The sequence below is a fragment of the Eumetopias jubatus genome, unplaced genomic scaffold (genome assembly GCF_037043125.1).
Source record: "Eumetopias jubatus isolate StellerSeaLion01/CBP00866 unplaced genomic scaffold, mEumJub1_p1.0 scaffold_1, whole genome shotgun sequence".
Classification (NCBI taxonomy): Eukaryota; Metazoa; Chordata; class Mammalia; order Carnivora; family Otariidae; genus Eumetopias; species Eumetopias jubatus.
In genome coordinates, this window is record NW_028274807.1 from 78,066,630 (window position 1) to 78,086,609 (window position 19,980).

Sequence of the window (19,980 nt, forward strand, 5' to 3'; positions counted from 1 at the left end):
GGAGACAGATAATTTTGTTACTCCCATTTTACGGATGAGGCCACAGAGGCCTACACAGATGAAGGAACAAGCCGGGGTATTAATGGTAGAGCCTGGCTCTAATGGTAGAGACAGGACACAGTCTAGCTCCAGGGCCCATGCTCTCAAGCACTATGCAGATCAAAGCTTTCCAAATACTTCTGAATTTTCCAAGAAGGCTATAGTAACTGAGGAAATCCAAAGGACTAATCACAAAGACCGAAAGGTGAGTTTCATGTTTAATATACAGAGGAAGCTAAAGAACTCTCAAGGTAAATTCCTACCTTTTGAAAATCTTTCCGGGAGTGGAACCCAACCTCATGGCCATTATCAATGGCCTCTCTACATGTGAACGACTTCTCTGGACTTCTGCTGTGTCCTGTGCTCTCAGCCACATCATTCTAGATGATCTGTACCACCAGCCCACGGTCTGCCACTTACCGGGCTGCCTAAGGACATTTTTTCGCTGAAGTGTCTGTCCAGGTGGATGGCGAAATGAAACATGCAAGCTGCCTTCTCTTCTTTTTTAAAAAAGATTTTATTTAGTTATTTGAGACAGAGAGAGAAAGTGCGTGCACAAACGGGGCGGGCGGCAGAGGAAGAGGGAGAAGCAGACGCCGCGCTGAGCAAGGAGCCCAACTCAGAGGCTCGATTCCAGGACCCGGAGATCATGACCTGAGCCGAATTCAGACACTTAAGTGACTGAGCCCCCCAGGTGCCCTTCAAGCTGCCTTTCCAAGGTGGGCAAAACAAGCTTCAGCTCTCCAGGTAACCAGCTTTCCTAGATTCCCTGGAATCCATGCTGAAAACCCAGGAGTGCATTGCCCCATTCTCTCTCTAAAGAAAGAAAATCTTTTTTAAAAAGAAGAGGAAGAAAAGAAATACAACCCAGGCCTCCCCATTCCTTGCCTGTGCCCCTTTCCATACAGAACTGGGTAACAGGTGCATACTGAAAGAGCCTGGGGTCAGATCTCCATGACACTGTGGACAGGATTCGTAGATTGTCCTCCACTTTATCTAGCGTGTTCCAACTGCTGGTTGCAACTGCCGATGAGAAAACTGGTGGCATCATTTTAAATGAAACAGATGACTTTTCAGGAAGAATATAAAAAGGTAGCTGGCCTTAGATGAAAATGATGAAACAAAAGGGTAAGAAGGAAAAATGAAGACAGGTGATTCATCAGAGTAAGGGAAGCTGGAGGGGAAGGGAAGGTGGAGAAAGGGCATGCGATGGGGGTACATGGACATGAGACCTGCCGGAATGAAGCTAGCCATGAAGGAGCCCTGACTCGCTTCTGAGAGAGACTGGGATTCACAGACAGAGGCTCTGCCCCAGACAAGGTGTCAGAACGCCTTACAGAAGTGATGGCTTCTGCAGATGGGCAGTCACTCAATTGGAACAAGACCTAAAGCAGAGTTCTGCACCAAAAACCCTGCGGCCTCTTACCTTTCCAGATTTAGGCTATAACGGACATTGTCTAAGCTGTGTCCACGGGTTAAGGGCGTCTCAACCAAACCAGTCATGTCCAAATTTCACCGTTGCCCCGTTCCTGGTAACTCTTGACAATCCCCCAGGCCCCCGCTACTTACACAACTGTCCCTCCTTCACGAGCCCAGCCCTCCTGCTCTGATTTCACACCCTCAACCCTGGCCACACGTCTCTACGTCTGAAATCCACCACTGTGTCAGCGTGCTTTCCCTACGCAGCAGAACTTCCAACCCTGTGTCAGAGTTGAAGGTGCATGCCTGAGTACCCCTCCGAGGCTCAGATGCTACAGACAGGCCCCGTGGCTCACAGTAGCTCTTCCCAAAGCACAATGGAACACTGAGTCTAAGAAATGTCCTAGGGGGATTTAAAAAAAAAAAAAAAAAAAGGAGGAGGAGGGTGGTGATTCAAGGACTCTCTGATCAAGTAACTTTGAGAAACAAACATCACGGTGTGCATTCGGTTGCTAAAGGCTCACAGAGTCCCACGGCAAAGGTACCCACTTAATTTTGTTTAACTTGGACTTTACCAAACCTATTTGGCTAGAGAAACTTTTTCTCATAGAACAGTACTAAGACTCTGGGAAACAGTACCTCACAGAATCACATTATTCTAAGGCACTTCAGCATCTTGTCCAATATTTATTCTACTACACCTCTCCTACGAGACTGTGTGTCTTCTTGAAAAGCAAGGACTTTTTCCAAATCATCATGGTATCCCTGACACACAGCAAAGGGCTTTATAAGCTGTAGGTCAATAAATGTGTGCTAAATGAATGCACTAAACCCAATCATCTCATTTTGAAGATGAGAAAATAAAGCCAAATATGTCAACATAACTTCCTCTAGATCTTCCTAAGTATCTACAAGAATGTCTTGCACGGAGAAGGTGCTCAGTAATTCCTGAAGAATGGAACGGAACAGAACGGATGGAACAGAAGCTCCTCAGCTCTGCCCTACGCCAGAAGTCCCCATAACACAATGGACCCCTACTTCTTTCCCTTCTCCTTTGCCCAAGGTGGGGCCAACCAGAAGAAAATGAAGCTGGCGAATCAGAAGAGGAAAGCCATGGGAAAACTCAAGGCCCTTTGGGGTGGGAGGTGGGGAAATGGTGTTTGCAGACTGATGGGGATAAACAAGACCTGTCTGTATCTAATTTAGACTTAATAAGATAGTTTGCTGAATGTTAATTAAATACTCAGTGGTTGTTACCAACTGTGGTGATTAACTTAATTTTGAATTAAATAAGCAATAAATGCTTAACTGAAGTTGTATTAAATTTTACCCAGCAAGTAAGGAATATGAGGCTCTTAATTGACTTTAAACAAGATAGTTATGGCAAGTTAGCTGAATTTTTATTACCTGAAGATAACTGCCTTATTAAATCTAAATTGACTATTTTATTTGATAGAGAAATATGTCATCTGTTATTTCCATTTACCAAAAACATGTCCAAAAAGGTTCACACTTGTTCCAAACTGCCTGGATTGGGGTTATTTTGTTTTCTTGCCCTGCTTTAAAGATTTGTTTATTTAGTTGAGAGAGAGAGAGAAAGAGAGCCAGGGGCAGCAGAGGGAGTAAGAATCCCAAACGGACTCCGTGCTGAGCATGGAGCCTGACACAGGGCTCGATCTCAGGACCCTAAGATCATGACCTGAGCCGAAATCAAGAGTCAGATGCTTAACCGACTGAGCCACCCAGGCACCTTTAATAATAAGTTTATTCATTTAAGAATTAATGTAAATGTAAGAGGCAGAGAAGTCTAGGAAGGAGTTTACATATATAAGATTGAAGTGATATTTTCTAAATCAAAAATCAGGTCTCTGCTTTCTCAACATAGCTACAGTTTGGGGATGTTATGTAGGTGTCACAATTCTGAAATTTCTAGGATGTTTCCATGGCTTAAAAGGCGACTGACCTAAAACGTATGAAATCACAGTAAAAATAAATGGTTGGCTCCAATACTGAGCACACTGTATGGCGCTGGGTAATTAGCCTCACTCTTCCAGAGTCCCCAGCTACAGCACATGTTAAATGAGGAGGTTGGATTGCAGATTACGGACTTTATTCACTATGTTTTTCTTTGTAGTATGTGTAGTTCCTGGAATAGTGCCTGGCGTAGGGTAGGTGCTCAATAAACACTGACCGAATGAATGAATAAAGAGTCGGCAACACAAAACGCTAAACGCTGGATGCCTGGGTGGCTCAGTCGTTAAGCATCTGCCTTCAGCTCAAGTCATGATCCCAGGGTCCTGGAATCGAGTCCCGCATTGGGCTCCTTGCTCAGCAGGGAGTCTGCTTTTCCCTCTCCCTCTGTCTGCCGCTCTGCCTACTTGTGCTCTCTCTCTCTCTCTCTGTCAAATACATAAATAAAATCTTTGGAAAAAAAAAACAACACTAAAAATAAATAAATAAATAAAAACAACACTAAATACTTCTAGCCCCTTCATACCAAGCTTCTCCAGCCCACTTAAATACTGCTATTTGACAACTCACACAAGGGAAAAACCACTACATGGGAAATTTTTTCAGTAATTAAAGGAATGCAAATTAAAACAATAATGAAATACCATTTCTTACATATGAACTTACCAAAGACAAATGCAAGTTATAAAATTAAATCCTGGTGAAGACAGAAACAAGGAAAGTCCCACACCGCTAAGGACTCTGCTAGAGGCTGTGTGGCAAATGGGATGAAAAGTATGAGAGAGAGCATTTTGTGCCAAACGTCTTCCTTCAAAAGATGGAAGGAAGCCGATAAACATTTGTTAAAGGTCTCCCTGTTATGGGTCAGGCGCTACAGGGAAATGATCTTGGTCATCTTACCATCTGGTGGGCTGACAGAGAGAAAGTGGACAGAGATAACACTTTTCAGCAGGTACCACTTGGCAGGCTTTGCTGCTTTACTACACTGACCACAGAATTCCTTGCACAACCACATTATGTGGAAGGCACTGTTATCCCCTTTCACAGAGGAGACTAAGTAACCAGTACAAGGTTATCATGACTAACAAGTGGCAGAGCCCTGATGTGAACCCAAAGCTGCCTCTCCAACCATCCAGGCATTTGTTACTGCATCCCGGAGGAGATAAGAAATATATTCATAAAAACACATAATGCAAAGAACAAAATGGCAACTGCTGTCAGGGATAAGTGGAAGTGACAAAGCAAGAGTTGTCTTTAGGAAATGATTTAGAAGGAAGTGAGAGCTATTTGTCCACTGATGTCTACACTGCACTTTTTAACATATCAAATTGCATTTAGTGTTTTTAAAACTGAAAACTATCCTACTGTCCACATAGGTAACGTTTAAAGCAGGATTTGTTAATTTCAACAACTCTTTCGTTATGTAAAAATAAATATAGGGGCGCCTGGGTGGCTCAGTCAGTTCAGCGTCTGCCTTCGGCTCAGGTCATGACCCCAGGGTCCTGGGATCGAGCCCCGCGGCTGGCTCCCTGCTCAGCGGGGAGCCTGCTTCTCCCTCCCCCTCTGCCTACTTCTCTGCCTACCTATGCTGGCTCTCTCTGTCAAATAAATAAATAGAATCTTAAAAAAAAAAGAAAGGATAAATATAAAGCCCAGGTTAAAAAAAAAAGACTTTTTTATAATATTAAGTGGAAATACTGTACACATATAAAAAAGTGGACACACAATCTGGGGGGGGTTAAGATTAGGGTTATGGTCTCGTAAGAGGGAAGAGACAGGTTTCAGGTGAAAGAGTTTTGGTAGGAAGTATTTTGGTATTTTTTTTTAAGGAGTTGAGTAAATGTATTCTAAATGAGATCTTTTTGTCTTTTGATAACAGACTATTGATGTTTACATGAGTTCAATTTGGTTTTTTCATTACTAAACATTCTTAAAACTCAAGTTCTCATTTATTACTTTGTTTACATAATTCACTCGTTCATATGTTCATTCAAGAAACACTTATTAAATTCTTGCCACACATCAGGATCCACAATGGATATGAATATAAACAGAAGTTAGAGCTTGTCTCAGGGATCTGGCCAGGCTAGAACAGGAAGAATCTGAAATGGTGCTGACAGAAAACTCAAGTTAAATTCCTCTTACAGGACTTTACAGCCAACTAGCCTGGGCCCCTGGAGAGTCATTTAATCTTTCTCTGTTCACATTCCTAATCAGTAAAACTTAGTAAATAACTACTCACAGCACCGTTATGAGGATTTGCCTGTAGTTCATAGGAAAACACACTTTTCACTGTAAAGCACTATAAAAATGGCGACTGGTAGAAAGTCATAACCATATTCCAACTTGATCAGGATCATGCAGGCCAGTCTAGGCCCTAAAGATCTCCTTGGTGGGTATCAACCTACCGGCATCAAAATGGTCGATACTCTGCATGAACTACAGCCCACCATTCCTAGTGCCTCATCATCCATTTTCAACTTTCTCTGCCATTGATCCAATTTAGCTAAGAGGATCCTCAGAAGCCAAATGGACAGAGGGCCCCCAGGTAAGATGGTTACAAGCATCTATTCGGAGGAAGGAAGGGAGGGAGGGAGGGGGGAGGGAAGGGAGGGAGGGGGGAGGGAGGGGGGAGGGGAGGGGAGGGAGGGAGGGGGGAGGGAAAGGAGGGAGAAGGGATAAGAAAAAAGAAGTCAGGGTTGGGCGACCTCAAAAACATTCTACATCAAATCTTCAATCAATACCTGAGTTTTCACTAACATTCCAATCAATCACTACTTGAATATCTCCAGTGATTAGAGATTTGATAACTCTAGGAAGAACCAATTCCATTCAATTAAGAGATTTCATGGAATGCTTAAAAGATAAAAAGGGATAGAGATCTTCTGCTCCACAAACAGCTATCTCAACAGCCATGCACTGTCACCTTTCTACAGACCCTAAGCAAGGATGGAACCAGGGCTGTGGACTTTGCATGTTTCACCTGCTCAGGCTCTGTGTTTCTTCTTGTTTAAATGAGAAGATTGGGTGACATCATTTAATATGTGAAACCTCCCCCATGTCCATGGCCTTGACCCAAACTCAGCTTCCCTTTGGCTTTTGCCTGGACTATTACAGTACATGTTGCCATCTCTAGTACGCTCCCTCCCCATCCAGCACACCATAACCAATGATGTTCCTAAAACACAGAGGCCCTGACTTGATTCTCCTTTCATACTGCAGCCTCAACTCCTTAGCAATCGAGACCTTTCTCCATCTCAGCCCCACCCCATCTTTCCACCCTCATTGCCCTGGCCTCTGTACTATGCAACCCATTTCCAGTGACCCCAATTTTCCAAGGCACTGTGTACTCTCTCACCTCTGTGTTTCTGCCATGTGATTTCCCTTACTTAACCACCCTCTGCTCTCCTTGCCCATCAAATTCCTACTCATCCTTCGAAGCCCAATTAAATGACAGTCTCTTCATCAGTGAAGTTTCCCTCAGGTCCCCAGAGTTAGTCACCATCCAATCAGAGCCACCAGATACTTCTTGCATGCATTTTCCATCCCCAAAACCCAGACCAGAATTTCACTCATTCATTCACAGGTACGTCCGGCACATGGTGTGGAATGAATGAGTACAGGTGCATCAGATCAATGGACAAATGTATCTTTAGGGTCCTGCCCCACTGTCATTACTGGAACCCTAGGATTCCCCAAGTGAAGCTGCGAGGCCATGGCCAGGAAGAGAGGTTTCCAGGTTGGAAATGACCAGACATCTGGAAAGCTGACCTACCTTTCACCTCATTCTAAGAAAAGGTGCTGCTTACCCTCCAGGTCCCTTCCGTTTGCCTTTCCCACGAGTCAGTGCACCCACACCCTGCCCTATTGGTGGCAACTCCCTGCTGCACTTCTTGCAAATGATTCGTTTTCATACCAAACAAGACAAAAGCTCCAGGTGCCAACTAAGTTTTGTTTTTCTTCCTGGGAACTGAACAAGAGCCATCTTCAGTGGAAACTCATTAGGCAGAGTAAGGGCAGGTTACTCTGGTGACTTCTTGGCACAGAATTTAGTACCGCACTGGGCTTCCACAGTGATCCTTGAGATCATTATCAAGATGAGCCAATGAATGGAAAAAGAAATGATTCAAAAACCTAGCTCGAGTAGACACACAGACAGAGAATCAATCTTATTTCTTTAGATTTAATAGCCAGAGCAACTTTAGCTGCCCCAGCATCCTGGACTGAGCCTTCCTGTCCTTCAATGTCTAACCTGAGAACCAGCCCTTCCAACGAACTGCCATACCTATTCCAGTACACTGGCACACCTCATCTGTCCCCTACTGCACCCCTCCTGTGGTGGCACCTTCTTACATTCTGACAGGTTGAACACGTTTTCATCAACCCTGACCAACACTATGTGCCTCCAATCTTCACAACCTCTTCCAACACCCTCAAACTTTACCTTACAAAAGTAGTTCACTGAACCAATGTTTCTTGAGCGTGTCGCATCTCCTCCACCAAAAATAGTGGGTGTTTGTTGAGTCATTGTGACAGGCCTAGCCTTATGCTCGCTTTTTGCACGACCTCCCTCGAAACTTACCTACAAGTGGGACAACCGTACCATCTATCCTGCAAATCAGAACACCTTTGGGAGTGAAAGGGGTCGCTATCAGTCCTGCACTGGGGCATGGACATAAACCATGGCTGTGCTGAGCAGACCAGAGAGTGGCGTCCCTCTACCTGTTGGCCAAATAGGGTAGCTACAGCCACCTTTACAGACAAGAAAACTGAGGTTCACATGAAAGACAGGAATCCCTTAACATCCACCAAGTGGTCTTCCAAAGATGCCAAAAAATTCACACTACATTCGGCCACAGCCATCTTCTAAGGGGGTCGGTCGGGCCCTCTACCTCCCAAAGCCCTTGGACATGGCAGCTGATTTGCTGGTTAATGGCCTGAGTGACGAAGGAATGCTAACAATGGCTATGGCAGGAGAAGTGCCCATACTGGGGGTGGAACAAGGCCAAAACACACTCCTTGAAGGTCAGTGAAATCACCCCACCCTGTCCTGAGCCTCTCGCTGACCTGAGCCACGAAAGGTTCCCACACAAGCTTCGGAGGGGGGACTGGAGCCACCCCTCCATACCAGCTCTCCATTTTAACCACGGGGGGCTTTGAAGTGAAGCCATGACACAAGCAATTACTGCAACAGAGCCAACCCTGCAGGGCTGAGGCACTGACACCAGACGGACAAATCCTATGAGGGAATGGGATGGCTGCAAGAGAAGAGGGGCCGTTACACAGCCTGCAAGCGCCGCGGCTGTCGTCGGCACTCAGCCCCCTTTGCAGGCCGCACTGTTCTCCACACTGATGCCCTCATCAATAAGAAGTCTGAGAACATTGAAGTCAGTAGAGCAAGTCCTGCCTGCGATCACCCCAGGGAGCACTCTCCAGTAAGTGGTACAGCTACGATTCAAACTTGGCGCGGCTGTCTGGGTTACACCCCACCATCTCCACCCGTAGGCAAGGGATCATCACCGTGTGCCGGACCCCATGCTCAGGCCCAGAAGCTGCCCCACTGCATGCTGCATTATAGTTTATAAAGCACTGTCAGGGAAATTCCTCCGGTCCTCACAAATGCATCGTGATAGAAGATCTCTATTTGAAGGTAACTGAAGCTCAGGCATGTTCTAGAACTTAAGACCACGGCACTAGTGGGTGGCTCAAAGAGAGGTCTTAGCTTTTCATATACCAAAAACGTTCAGTGATGGTACTGCCAAAACGATAGCCCAGACCCTCAGGGTTGGGGGTCTCCAACCTGATTCTCAGTTGCCTTCCAAAATCACAGACACAGCAGCGAATACGAATTAGCACAGAGTGAAATAATACTAACGGTTTCTTGCCTGTATATAGGGCCTGCTAAGGACGTGCCCGTCAATGTCAATTTCTCATGCTTACCTGCAAAAGTTAAGGAGCAGGACTAGAGCTTTGGAGATGGGAGCCTGACTCTCATTCTGCCAGTTAAAGCGGAGCACCCCATGGGAAGGTTCTTCACCCCTGGGCTCTTACCCACACTCTGCAGATATGACTAATCCTGCTAACCCATCTCTTGGATTGCAATTGGGAGCTCAGTAATAAAAACGATTGTAAAATGCATCTCCGCCACATAAAAAGTGCTACAAAGGCAATGCAATACTAATGGGTTCTGTGAGATGGGTTGTGATGGGTAGGTTTAACAGGGAAGGAAAAAAACAAAAGGATCTACCCTGTAATGGACCTAATACTGGCAGCCTCAAAACCTTTACACAAGCAAAAGTAAGTAAAATTGAAAGGGGACGGGTAGGGGTGGGGCTGGGGGCTTCAAGAAGCCGTGAAGTTATCATGCAGTCAGAACCTTGGTTCTTGCAAAAAAAAAAAAAAAAAAAAAAAAGGGAAGGGCATAAATGGCAGTAAAAAGAAATCAACCCCCAACCACACACACACTCAAATGGAACCATCTTGATCACTTTGTTTCAAAGTACAAAGTACAAGGTCCAAACCCAGTAACAGTGATCTCCAAGTTATATTCCCTCCCAAATTCTCCAAAGCAAAGCCATGGTGGGGGGAGGGGTGGGGCGGGGCAGGGGAAGTAGGGCAGAGAAGGAATGTGTCAGGCCTGGCTCAGCAGAAACAGAAGCAAAAATTTACCTTTGAAATACAATAAAAATTTTAAAAAAACAAAAAACACCTTTGAAAGAGATCTGGCCTGGGAGTATGGGCTGTGGCCCAACTCCAGCTCAGCTGACAAGGATGTGACAGAGCAGTGTGTCCCTTTCCCAGGGCCTCGATTTCCTCACCTGTACAAAGAAGGATCCGGTTGCCCTAGCACCAAGGCCTAGCCCACATTTCTAAGGCAGGAACTGGCTGCTTGATCGAAGCTTCTTCAACTTCCTATACGCTTTGGTCACATAAAGAGTTTTTTCCAGCCAAGGCTGATAAGCTGGCAAATATTTAGGACAAGAGTAGGAACTTAGCTGCCTGGTATGCTTCTAACAGCAAACAGCTCCAGGCATCCGGTTTTCCCCTCTCTTCTCTGCCAGACTGGTGCAGGCCCACTATCACCCACCCTGGAACTGATCAGCACCCTCCTAAAGGGGCTCCCTGCCTCTGCACTTGATCTGCTACCACTCTGCTCTCTGAAACATGGATCCACTAAAACCCTTCTTTGCTCAAAAAGTAACAAAAGCCCTCCTGCCCCCCACAACTGCCATCATCCTTACCCTTCCTGGCAGCCCTTTCCCGCCTAAGCCTCCCAAACCAGGCCCATCTTTTACCCCGCAAGCTCCACACACACACTTCCATTCACCATACACTTTAAGGCTTCAGAACGATACAAAGATATCGAGTCCCTCTATCTGGAAAACTCTTCCATCCCCGTCCACCATATGCACTCCTACTCACTCTTCAAAACCCAATGTCTTCTTCTCCATGAGCATTCTCCTGTTCTTCCAGGTGGCAGGTCACTCCTTTCTTAGTGGTCCCATCAGCCCTGTGTGCATCACTCTCATAGGGCCTTACCATGCTCTATTTTAGTCTCTCTCCTATACTGGAATAAAGAGCCATAGAGCCCAAGCCTCGGTTGTCTTTGTCAGCCAGTATCCAGCATTTCTGTCTAGGACATGTTAATCTCGCAGTATCCCTGAGCTGCACTGAACGCAAGAGACTTGAGGTGTATGTGAGCACACATATGTGAGGGACAAGGGGGCAAGGGGCCTGGGAATGGCTTCACGGCACAAGGTGGGTTTGGGCCTTGAGTTTAAAGGGTCATAGGTTTACAACAGGCAAGAGACTCTGGCCAGCCTGGAACTCCAGGCAGGGAGAACAGTACAGGCAAAGGCATGGATCGAGAAAAACATCAGGTTCATGGGCAACAGGACCACCCGGCTGTGGAAGGAAAAGCGAAAGAACACTTGCAAATGCACTCAGCCTTCAGATGGCGTGCTGAAGAGACTCCCCTCTGCACCAGGGCCCTAGTCTTCACCCTGACGACGAGACTGCCCAATGCCAATGCCACCTGGGCAGGCTACAGCCTAGCTGGTCCTCCATCCAGTCCTGGGACTCCATGGGCCCAAGCTTCTGGGTTGGTCAAAGTGCCTCTCCCCCATCATTGCAACTGTGTGGTTGCAGTGAAATACATCAATCCCTTTCTTCATCAAACCAATGCTTCCAAAGCACCTACCATGTGACAGGCACTCTTCTGGGCCTGGGGATATGGCCATTCACAAGGCAGGCATTTTTGCAATCCTCCAGAAGCTTATTTTAAAGTGGAGCGGGGACAAAGATTAGCAAACATATAAAGTCAAGGGGTGATTGGTGCCTATATTGTGTCAGTGAGTGCGGTTCATTCATTGAACAAATAGTACTGAACATCTTCAGAGCACCAGAGACCAGAGGGATTCAAAGATGAGATAGGCAAGGTCCTGTTTACTTTGCTGAGTGCCAGTCCTAGCATCTGTCTCCACACCTGAAAATGCCTTTATCTCTGAGTCAGTGAAATGCAAATGATCCACCTGAGGCAGGTAGGCCACAGGAAGAACTGGAGTTGATCCCCCAGAGTCCTGAGCTGGAAAGCCAACTTGCAGGAAGGTGTGCGCGTGATGGGAAGAAGAGCAGGCAGGATCCAACAGGAGCTCTTCAGCTCAAGTCCAGAGGACATCCAGCATTGTGGAAGGAGCCACAGGTCAAGGGCAAGGACAGGGATCAAGACCCTCCCTCACTTCCCTTCTTGAGTGATTTTATTGCCCCAACTGCCTCTCTATAGGGATACATCAAAGCCTTATCACTACAGAGGAGGGAACAATGTGGGGGGGAGGGGCCGATGGTTTGCTGGAGAGGCTCTGTTCTGTCTGGCTAGGTTTGGGGAGAGAAGACACGCAACAGGTAGAGGGAATGGTAGTATCTTGAGAGAGAAGGGGCTGGGCAGCAGCATGTGGAAGTAAGAAACCTGTTCGAGCACTTAAACCTTCGACTGTGATCCCACCGGGCCCGGTGCATGTGAACTGAATTAAATTCCAAGGAAGGGCACTGGAAAACACCACTGATTTGCATTTCCATTCTGTGGACACAGAGGACAGTGATGAAGCTATAGATCAGGCAAAGGCTGAAAACTTAGCCATGTCACTAACAGTTGTGTGACCTTACTTAACAAAAAAATTCATTTTCTCATCTGCAAAATAAGACCGAAAATCATAAAGCCTCCTTTAATCCATCAGTATGAGAATTACATAAGCACCTGGGAAGCACTCAGAAAACTGTCAAAATTATTATTATATTATTATTACTGTTATTAAGAAAGAATGATAAAAAGATAAACATTTTCCAGCTTCCATTCTGTGGTTTACCTGCTGCCAGGCATGAATCCCATTAAGCCTCCTGACACCCGCCCACCCTATTCACAGACAGTGAGGAGAGGTGAAGTCCTCATCAGTACATCAGTGTTCTGTCTCATTTCTGTGACCCACAAAGGAATGTACCAGCCATTCGCACCACACATCCAGGAAGTGTGGACCAGACTCCCATACCACACTTCTGCTCCGAACCTCCTCCTTTGCCTCACCTTTAGCTCATACACACCTTCAAGCCCACAGTCTTCCACTCAGATAGCAGCTTCCAACCTGCAACACAGCTTTACCTCCTCCTTCCTCACCAGGGTTTCTTCCAGCAAGGCGCAGCCTTCCAACGCCACATTCCAGGAAAAGTCCCCACCAATGCACACACTACGCTAGGACTCCTAATTACGGACCAGGGTCAAAGTCTCAGCTTCATTCAAACAGTTACTAAATGTGTTACTGTGCTTCCTGCATTACCATACAAATGCCTAATCCCAGCGACACTTCCAGAACCCCCGCCCCAGTGCGTTCTCAAGTCGATCTCTAGAGAAGCATGTAATGACCCTTTAGCCTACAAGATAAATTTAAATCTACTTAGCAAATTAAATTTTTAAATCTCCATTTCCCACAGCCCCCTTCACGCTGCTCATTCCAAACACAGCCTCATGCATAAACCTTCCCTATGGCTGCATATGCCTAACACATCACATCGGGGTCTTACCTGTCCTTCTTCCACATGGCCAAGTCCTACTCAGCCCTAAAGATTCTCTTCAGACACCACTCCCTCTGTGGTTGCTTCCCTGAAGTCGACCCTCCTCAATGCAGAGCAGCCAAAACATACCCTTATAACAGCACACACACACATACACACACACACACACACACACACACACACACACTTGTGCTCTCAAGGAGGACAGGGGCTGTGTTCCCTCATCTCTGTACTCCTGGGGCCAGCCAGTTGCAGAACTTGTGAACCTCACACACTGCTCTTCTCCTTTCTCTGCACAAATTAGCTGTGTGTTCCATCCCCTGCTTTTACCAGGTCACCAGGCATCATCTCTCTTGACCAAAAAACCCATCATTATCCCAGCATCTTAAGCCATAGTTCTGAAATCAAATCCAACCGGACTCTTCCCTGTTCCCAATTAACCGGTGCCAAGTTCACAGTGAAGTAAAGTCACATATTAACACCAAGATCAAAGTTCTGGGCTGTAATTTTGAGCACATCTCTAATTAGCCCTGTGACCTTGGGCAAAGGTTCACATGCTGATGACAGTGTCACCAGGCCCAGTTCTCGGGGGGATTGTTTGATATCCAAATGGAATATCTGATGGGAAACTGTTTAATCAAGTGCAGAGCCCTGCACATTCATAAAGGGTATAATGAAGAAATTTTATCAAATCTAACCATCAACTGTTAAGATGTACGATTATCAACTTAGAATGAAAAACTGCTCGGCCATGACACATCTGTGATTATGAGAACCCAATTTCAGTCATATTAAAATGTGAAGTGTTTTAGAATTAATGAAATAAAATTTATTTGTCTCAGTAAATTTAGAAACCTGCTACAAATTTTTCATATTTGCCAACGGCCCATAATAGGTACTTGGTAATATATGCCAAGTAAATGAATGAACACCCACTGAGAATACTCTTAGGCCAAATTATTGCCTCTCTCACTGGAATTGGGCGGCAGGAGGCCTCCCAATGCCAGTTCCTCCCCCTCTCAATCATGTCCCAGCCTGATCAAAACCCTCAAAAGAGGACTTCAAGTCACATCCCAACTCCCTTCATAATGAAGCCTCCTCTCCACCAACCACTGTCTGGAACTGTCCACCTTCCCAGAACAGTGACTTCTCCACCAGAACATGTCACCACAAAAAGAGTCCTACTCAGTCCCAGCCGTAGTAACCAGCTCAGCACCTCAGCTTCTCCTCCCTCCAACCATCCCCAAAGCCAACTCTAGGCCCACCCACTGCTTACAAGGAGCAGAAGCCTGGGAGAATGCCTGACCCAAAGGGCCCAGGCCTGTACCCTCAACCAGACAGCTAACCCCAACTACTCATCTCCCATCTAGAGTCTACATTCTAGACTATAAAAGCCTGGGTGTTGCGCATGGGGGACTGCCTTGCAAAGATTAAATTCAAGATACACACTCTTCCTTTTAACTGACCCCTGGTGCTCGCAGGAACCCGGAAGGACGGAAGGCTGGCTGTGGAGTGGAGAGAACCCGGTTTCGAGTTCTGGGCCCCCCACCATCCACCATTACTCACTGTAGGCTCCAGAACCAGCACCCACCTCCTCTGGGCCTCTGCGTTTGTTTTCCTACCTGTAAGAGTGAGGGAGGGTAAGGAATTGGGGGTGGGGGGCAGTTAGCTGCTTTCCCTCCTTCTGTCTAGAGACTTTCTTAAAAATGCACAAGTGCTGGGAAAGGTAAGCCATTAAGTCACTAACACCTTAGTGAAAATGAGTTTCATTAGGAGGCAAACAATTTAGAAAAGGGTAATGGAAACAAAGTTAAGTGAGTCTTGTACTAGGAAAGCAGCTCAGGGATGACCCTACATTTTTGCATTTTGTGTTGAGGGCAGGAAGGCAGTGAATCCCTGGGAGGGGAAGGGAAGCCAGAGAGCCCTTTCAGTTCCCGGAGCACTCCCTAGTCCCAAAGGCGTCGCTCTGTCGAGTACTCAGGCACAATTCCACTCTTTATCTCATCTCATGTACCCCCTCCATCCAACCCTATGCCCCCAACACAGTCACATTTACAGTTTCATCTCCACTCTCCACACTTTATTTAGTCTTCTCTCGTCTGCATTCCCCACCCCCACCCCCGCGCAAATGGCCTTCCTGTCGCTGGCTGGCTTCAGGAAACCCCCTATCCTTCAAAGCCTTGATCAAGCGCGGCCCCTCCAAAGGGAGAAATCAAACTCCTTTCCTTAAGCGCCTGAAAACTTTATCCATGGCTTTCCCACCCCCCTCACCCCCCCGCACTCTGCACTCGGGTCAGCTTGGGCACCTCGGTTGACTGCGTGCTCCCTGAGGGCAGGGACTGGGCCCCACCAGCCTCTCTGACCCCGCACACCCAGCACAACGCGTGGCACACAGTGGGTGCTGAAGAAATGCTTGGAGAAAAAGAACCAGGAGTTGGGAACCTTCCATGTCAGTTATGGCTCGGCCTCTACGGAGTGACTCCGGGGAGGCCCTCCTTCTCTCTGGGCCTCAACTGAGCTGACTGTAAAATGGGGGGACTCGAATTACCGGGTTCCTAGGCCCTTCCCACTGTGACAACTGGGATTCCGCGAAAGCTCCCAGCGGCTGGGTGTGGCCCCGCCCCCTGGACGCCCTGAAAAGCCCGGGCAGGGGGCGCTCAGGGAAGGGCGCCAACCCCGCCCAGCCCCAGGTCCGCGCTTCCCGAAACCTCGGGGTCCCCCACCCCCATGCGTGCACCCCGTGATTGCGCCGCGGCCGGCACTTCCGCACCGCGGGCCCTGGGGCCCGGGCTGGGCGCGCACTCCGCGCCCTGCGCCCCGCGCTCCTGCCTCCCCGGAGGCGCTCGCGCCAGGGGAGGGCCGGGGGTTCCCGAGGCGCCCGCGAGCGGAGGGTGGGGGGAAGGAAGGAGGATTTGCAACAATACCTCGGGGAGGAGGCAGCCGGGGCAGCGGCGGCGGCGGCGGCGGCGGCGGCGGCGGCTGGAGGCGGAGGCAGAGGCGAAGGAGGAGGTGCCCGGGCACTCCCCCTCCCATTGTCCCCGGCCCCGGACAGGCCCGGCCCCGCGCCCCGCACCGCGCCCCGCGCCCCGCGCCCCGGGCCGTGCAGCCAGCCCTTACCTTGCAGCGCCCGGCTCTCCCCTGCTCGCTAACGCTACTTATCCCGGGAAAGCTCGCGCGGGGCCCGGGAGCGGACCCACAGACAAAAAGTGAAACTTCGGCAGGGCTGGAGCGGCTGCTGGTTGGTGCCTTTCCCCCTCCTTCCTCCCCACCGTCCCCACCCCCTCCCCTCGGGCTCCCGTGCGGTGCCCTGAGAGCTGGAGGCTGACGTCAGGGGCCTGAATTCCTGACTTTGCCTGTACGCATTTGTCCATGTAAGGTATGGGAGAGCGTGTGCCCGCGGGGCCGCCGCGCAGCGCTCGCCTGGCGGGGGAGGGGGCGCCAGCTAGGGCTGCAGCTAGGCCAGAAGGTGGGCGCGCGGAGGGCATGTTACTTCCTGGGAGGAAGAGGAGGAGACGCGGGGATGCAGGGAGCTTGCAAAGGAGGAAGGGAAAGAGGGAGGTGTGGAGGCTTTGCCTGCGCTGGAGGAAGAGGAAGCAGACGTAGAAGGAGGAAGCGGCTGAGTGGAGGGGCTACTGAAGAAATGGGGGGACCGTGTCTACTATGGAAGCGCCAATTTAGGGCGCTGAGCCTCAGCAGAAGACACCCTGCCATGGAATTCCCTTCGAGATCTCGCTCCTGAGCCTCGCCCTGGATTCCCAGCAACATTCATGAACCTACTGGATGGCAGAGCTGGCAAAGACCAACTTCCAAACTCTCCCACTTCACGCAGAAAACCGAAGCGCTGGGAAGAAAAATGACGTGCCCAGGGTCATACACAACACAGATCCAAGCGCGGGACCCGGATGCTTAGGCTCCCAGCCGCGTTCCCGCTGCCAGGCAGGGCCCTAGGGGACCCCTTTCGTCCCACTGAGCCATGAAACAGGCTATGTGTCCCTGGACAACGCGGACCACCCTGTGAAGAGCTTGCCAACTTCTCTTGGTCCCAGAGTCAGTTCCTGGAAGGTTCTGATTGACAGCCCTGAGTAGCTGTGACAATCATTTGCTTCAGGGCAGCTTCCTCCGTCCTGTACTCAGAAGAACCCCTACAGTTTAGCATTTACTTCCCAGGCTTGTCCCAGAAGCCCAGAAAGCTTGCTGTGAGCTTACAGCTTCAAAAAAAAAAAAAAAAGGAAAAAAAAAAATCTGTGAACTGGGTGAACTGGTTTGAGTAGAGGCAAGCCTGTTCTTGGAAGGTTTGAGTCGGATTTTTTTTTCCCTCTGACATTTGTAAATACGAGCAACCATGAAAACCACCATTTACTTTGTCAAGAGGTTGTAATGTTCAGCAGCTAGTGCCTGGAAGGCACTCAAGGCTGTAGAGTTTGTTTCTTTGTATTTCTGGCCTCCTGTACCTAAAATAATCATCCCTCACCTCAGCACATCATGAAAGTGCTTTTTCACGGGTTTATTAGGTCTTTGTGTTGGGTGGGACAAAGTGTAGTCCCTCTTTAATATCTGAGGATAAAAAACAGGTAAAGTGATTTGCCCAACACAAGATAAAGGACTGAGCTAACACATGGACTCACCTCCCCCTATCCAGGTCGCATGACTAATGGTGGGCGCGGGTGTCCACCCAATAAACAGGCCCTCGCTCCCAGCAGGACATAATTCCCATTCATGGATGTTGAGAGTACCTATTCTTGAAAATTCCAGAACTTGGTTCTTCTTGGATTTGGAGGGATTTTTTTCAACCAAGAATTATAGAAGTGAATGTAGAAACACAGGTTATTACACTTACCGTTTCTTGAGCACCTTCTTTGTGCAGAGTCTTTTAATTCAGACATTCCTGGGTTCAGATTACTTAATCTCTCTTCCTCTCAATTTCCCAGCTACACCTGCAAAAATTGGAAATAGCAGAGATAAGGTAAAGAGTACCCATGCCATGCAATCATGAAATATTTTTTTCTTTGCAACTAATAATACAGTTTGAAATAGGAAATATGAGCTCTTAAAAGAGATTTTGTCCTGGGGCTTTCAAGAGTCAGATCCTATTACAACACAGTTCACTTAGTCTATCTTCAACATTGCAGCAAACTCGTATTCTGAATGCTGTTGTTTAATACCAAAAAACCCTGGTATCCCTCAAAGTAAGAATGGGTTCACCCAATCCCCATCCAATATAACGGGGCTTGACCAGCATTTCTTTTTTTCTTTTCCCTAGTAACCCACTTATAAAGGATAATAGGGTTCTAATGAGGATTAATAAGATTTAATAAGGTATAATTAGAGTCATTCATTTCCTCTATCATACACATTATAAGAGTGCTGTGTTGGATCCAGAAATGCTACTAATTATGTTGAAACTGTTGTATGGGTGTGTTGGGGAAGATCCCTATGTTTCTTCTCCTGAGATATTGAGGAATTGCTCAGGTGGGCATGGTGTTAGCACAAGCATTAAAGTTAATCAGGAAAGATCATTTCAACTCATGAGGCACTCACCAGGAGTATAAGAAGCAGAGTCATAAATTGGATGCTTGGTCAAGGGCATGTGGGGTAGTCATCAGTGCAAACCCAAGTCAAAAGCCTCATTCTCATTTGCTGATCTGGTTTCTTTTGTATTCTCACTTTTTTCAACATGCCCACTAAAACCTTCTGTGTTCAGGGGCTTAAGAAAGAAGGAAACATTGTGTAAATTTGCAGACTCAATGCCAGAGAAATATAGGATTACCCATCCAGAGGCTAAAGGAAGCACAGGATTTCAGGTGGGGCAGAGGTCCTGTGATCCCGGGATGGCAAGCTGGTGGTCTGAAGGCCTACAAAAGCATTCTCACCGTTCCAGTGATGGCACACAAAACTTCCAGGAAGGCGGGCTGTGGTCCCACCATTCCCTTCCATCCGCTACAGCCCCTTACCCAAAGGCCTCTGTGTAGCTCCTGGCAGTCCAGTCCCCGTGCTTAAGGGAAGCGAGGAAGTATTCTGAAGACTTTTCATATGCTTTGTATTTAACCTCACAAAACCTTTCTAAGGTCAACAGTATTATTTTTCTCTATTTTGCCCTTTTGCCCACAAGGAAAGTAAAGCCCAGGGAGGTTAAGTAGCTTGCTCTTAACACAGAGCTGGTACATGGGGAAGCTGAGACTCCCCCCCGAGCCCAGGCAGCCCAGCACTAGCTCGCCCGCTGCTGAGTGAACATCTGGTCTCAGTGAGAACACTCCAGTGTGCAGAACTCATAATCCGCCACAGCTGACCAAAGGGAATAGCTATGAAGAGGCTATCGGAGAACCACTAAGGACAAGAGGAGCAGGGAAGATGGAAGCTAAACACCAACCTGATATTGCTTCTACCCAGCTTAAACGCATCAGGCCAAACCCCTTTGGTGTGGTTAGCCAGCCCTTCAGCCTCATCTCTGCCCACCTTGCCTACACAACCACCCTGCGGCCAACGGAGGTC

At 47.9% G+C, this 19,980-nt stretch overlaps 1 protein-coding gene across 3 annotated transcripts in view; it reads right to left on the minus strand.

Annotated features, from left to right (window-relative positions):
* Positions 1–16,750, minus strand: part of LPP (LIM domain containing preferred translocation partner in lipoma) — a 653,705-nt gene extending 636,955 nt beyond the window's left edge. For 2 of the 3 annotated variants that reach the window (XM_028101192.2, XM_088025061.1), the window contains exon 1: positions 16,609–16,750. The gene's annotated coding sequence lies outside the window, so the exon portion shown is untranslated. Of the gene's footprint in view, positions 1–16,415; positions 16,464–16,608 lie in introns of those variants that run through there. The other variant, XM_088025065.1, reaches the window with a different exon arrangement.
* Positions 16,751–19,980: the final 3,230 nt, after the last annotated feature.